Source organism: Pinus tabuliformis, chromosome 1_1, assembly GCF_031772625.1.
Source record: "Pinus tabuliformis cultivar Carrire ecotype Pingquan chromosome 1_1, CPIR1, whole genome shotgun sequence".
NCBI classification, from domain to species: Eukaryota; Viridiplantae; Streptophyta; class Pinopsida; order Pinales; family Pinaceae; genus Pinus; species Pinus tabuliformis.
This window is the reverse complement of record NC_142297.1, coordinates 276,738,275-276,742,475: the sequence shown is the minus strand read 5'-3', so window position 1 is coordinate 276,742,475 and position 4,201 is coordinate 276,738,275. Positions and strand designations below refer to the sequence as shown.

Sequence of the window (4,201 nt, the reverse complement as noted above, 5' to 3'; positions counted from 1 at the left end):
GATGGAATTGAATGTGTCGAAATGAATTGGCATCATCCTAGTTGCAACAAGGAGCAATATCAAGTGTTCATGATCTGGAGTAGGAAGAAGAAGAAGTAAGTTTGGACCAACAAGTTCAAGAAAAAGTTGCATCATTATACTGTAACAAAGAAAGTCAAAATAAAATATTTGAGTCATATTTATAAGCCTAGCTCAGAATTAGACCAACCAACACCAATAGTCAAGTTAACATGTAGGTGGTGATTAAGAGAGGTGTTAAAATGTTAATCACTACTATCGGCAACTGTTTATGTGACATAAAACTTTGTTCATTCAACGATAATGAATTAGTGTCGATGAATTTAGATAGAAAATAAATAAAGTCTGTGCAATCCCTGTAGTTACGGCTCGATGTACTTATAAATTTAAGTGTTTGTAATGCAATCTATAAGACTTATGAGTTGATTCTTCATTCACTTATGTGAGAAGGTTATTTTATTTAATAAAAGGTTGATTAAGCGGTGAAGGTTTACTCTTTAATTCTGACATACAAAATATTAAAAAATATAAATTAATGAATAAGCGACGGTTATCGATGCTTGACAAGAGAATAGATGGGCCCTGTAAATTTGTGTAGGCATGATGGGCCAGAATTATAGCATATGAAAGCATCTTTTACAGGGTGTGGATTCCATTTGAATTTTGTGGTGCGACTACAGACAGTGATCGGTTCTAGTTATTTTCCTATTAGTGATTCATATTTTCTAATTATAAATTTTTATATATATTATGGATTTAGTGGACTAGGCATTCTGCAAAAGATTCCAAAGCGTAATAAATAAATAAATAAGGGAGAGCATGGATAATGCATAAATTGGGTTTAAAAAATTTGCAAAAGATTCCAAAGCGTAATAAATAAATAAATAATGGAGAGCATGGATAATGCATAAATTGGGTTTAAAAAATTTGAGGTAAGGTTTGTATTTTCTGTATGGAGTGGTTTTCAATCTGACTCACTACATTAAATAAAATTAGGCGAGAGTCATCCAGTGGATTAAAGAAAGTTTCATGCGCCTTTTTTATTAGTCCCTGCCATCTGGCATCCGGCAGGGACTATAGTAACCGTTCGGAGCCGAGTTAGCATTAATTTGCAAACTTTTCGTATGTTATTTGCAGGTATATTGTAAAGTTTGGAGTTGACTTGAGTTGACTTTGCCTTCGCCATCTTATTTGGCCTCTTCCCGAGGCGGAAGAGGCCCGACCATAGCCTAAATTGCTATTTAGGCCCAGTTCAATATGCCTGACCGTGAGCGGTTTGCTGTTAATGCTAACATTAATTGGTTAATTCTTAATGTTAACTAGTGTTATATCCGAACAGGCATATGCTAAGCTTGGTTGCTGTTGTGCAGGTGTCCACCATATGCTATAACGGCTGTCGTGCAGGTGTCTGTGCATGGCGGGAGGTGTCTGCCTACCCGCTCAGCAGAGTCCCCAATATCAAAGCTGAGCCTAATCACTATTTTCTTGACCAGGCCGTTGCTCTCCGTTCTGTGGCAGCAGCAGCATCTGTTTTCAAAAATAAAGATGCGCCCGATCTCGGCATCTAACTCCCAGGGATTTCCTTCACTAAAAAATCTGGCAGCTTCGATGACGAATACAAGCAAAAATTTGAGCCCAGCAAGAATATTTTCTGCTTCAACCATGAATTTTCTTCAGGTGAGCTGCGACTATTAACGAACTCTCTGCTTTTAAAAAATTGCTATTGCTTGTATTCTTCATCCCCGCATGCTTGACAGTTCTTGTTCGCTTGATCTGGGTCTCTGTGGTTAATATCCGAGCTGAGGGAAAAGTCGATCGTTCTCTGCGACAGAGACTCTCTGCAACAGCTATGCAACAGCAACTCTCTGCAACAGCTGTCGGTTTCAGGCCACCAAAAATCTGTAAGCGAGGATTTCAAAGGGAAAACTATTTTCATTCATAAAATATAAAACATTTGGAATAGCAGTTTCACATTATATAATTTTTTGTATGTAAATCCGTGTTTACAGTAATTTTTTGAACTTTTTTCTATAAACCGTGAATATTTTTCGGCGAAATGAAGTAGCATTCAAAATTGGTTTTCTTGAAAAATGGTCAAATAGCCATGAATGCGATATTGCTGCTGGTAATCCTACCTACTGCCTAGTTAAATTTTTCTAAGGTTATGCATAAAGTTGCAAAATTGCTGCTGGTAATCCTACCTACTGCCGAGTTAAATTTTTCTAAGCTTATGCATAAAGTTGCAAAATATAGCCACGCATTGCAGCACCAGCGGTAGCAACCACGCCATCGACATAATCTATGGGCAAGGGACCGTTGGACAACATGAATCAGAAGAGTGTTCTTCCATTTAAAATTCTATAGCTATCTTATAGTTTGACATAAATCAGGGCATCTAGGGCATTTAAAATTCTATAGCTATCTTATAGTTTGACAAATATAATTAAAATGAATTTGCATTAATTTTTTATAACTCAGACAGGTTTTAATTTCTAAATAAAGCGCGCACCTCCCTGGTACATCGTCATCTCCATCGTCCAGGTTAATTAATCAGTTTCAGCCTTTCGACCGACTATCTCACAAAACTAAGAGATCGCACAAACCTTATCGGCAGTGTTTTCTCAGCCTACATTGCTAACGACTTTGATATTTCTTCATGTAGATTTTTTTTGCTGTACAGACCAACATAAATTAAAATCCTGTAATGGTACTAGCAGCAAGTACAAGATCAATATCATGTCAGAATATTACCGAGAGAATTTAGTCTATCTATACATATCAGCAGATAATTTAGTATTAAAGCAGAAAAATAATCTCTGCATGTTTATTGCATGTTTATTTCTTGTGCGACTGTAGATCAAATAAGATAACATGGAGACAGAAAAGGATCCCACAACACATGAGCACACAAACGCTGAAGCAGTCAAGGAAAGAAAAATTCATCAACCAAACCTGGAGAAAGGCAGTACTATATGACAAACAGAGATGCAAATCTTTACATTCTGATAGAAACGAAAGCTGTGCAAGTTCAACCAGCACGAAAGCTGTGCAAGTTCAACCAGCGACCTGGAGGCAGAAACAGCGTTCAGGTTTCACTATGGTGGCATAAAGAGTACAAAAACTCGGACTCTGACAAGCTTAAGCGATTTTCATGAGCTGGTGTTTTTCCGATTTTAATTTTCTCTTACCACGTGCTGGTCTTCTTCAGAGACGTGAAGACACGTTTTATTTTCATGTGACATGTTTCATTTTACTTACTCATGTTTACAGGTTTCGTTTTCTATGGGCATGCCATGTTTCATGTTCTTTCACTGACCACGTGGATTCACGCCTGGCTGAAAACCGCAAGTTGCACGTGGGTCCATAATATTATCAACCCCTCTATCACGTCGCGTCCAGGTCTGGGTCCGTTCATCCCCTCTATCGCGTCGCGTCCAGGTCTGGGTCCGTTCATAAGCAATCAGGGTCATGCAACCTAAGTTCACGATAAGGTGTTATCGTTGGCTGAAAATTCAGCTTAGCCCGACCTTTTTAACCTGATTTCTAAAGTGAAGCGACTGGTTCATGACTGCCGCTGTGAGAGGCTGATTAGAACCGATTACACATTAAATTGTGGTTCGGTTTTATATTTCTATATTATCACTTGGAATTGTAAATCGAGTGCACCCTCGATGCGAACGGAATAAGTGTCGTGAAGATTCATTAATTTAACGAATACCACCTTGCCGACGTTTTCCAATGCTCCCAACAGCTATAACGCACTTAATATTGCAAGTGATGGGCTTATGATGATATTTTCGATATGAAACTTCGTAATACATCCCAGTATTCCTAGTCTATCTTGGTCAGTTCGTATATTTCAAATGGTCTTGTTCGTTTTTCTCTTATAATTGACTATAAAATAGAGAGAGGTCAATTAATTTAGGAAAGAGAAAATTATAATATTAATAATAATATATTTTTCACACCAAAGCTCAACGATCATTAACGCACCCCACGCTTGTACACAGGGCGCTGTAACGCACACAAGCTCAACGAAATACCATGTTAAAACATTAACACTCTCCTGCTATTGGTGCGTTAAAAGTCAACGACATTTGGATACACGCGGATTTAGTGAAATTTTAACACGTTAAACCATTAATTCCCTCCTCCAATGGTGTTCTGTCGTCACAAGGAAAAC

General features: G+C 37.9%; 1 long non-coding RNA gene across 1 annotated transcript; it reads left to right on the top strand.

Annotated features, from left to right (window-relative positions):
• Positions 1 to 1,503: 1,503 nt before the first annotated feature.
• LOC149212612 (uncharacterized) lies at positions 1,504 to 3,757 on the top strand. Its single transcript, XR_016250253.1, has 4 exons — positions 1,504 to 1,695; positions 1,776 to 1,919; positions 2,900 to 3,130; positions 3,289 to 3,757. It is a non-coding gene; the product is annotated as an uncharacterized LOC149212612 (long non-coding RNA).
• The last annotated feature ends 444 nt before the right edge of the window (positions 3,758 to 4,201 follow it).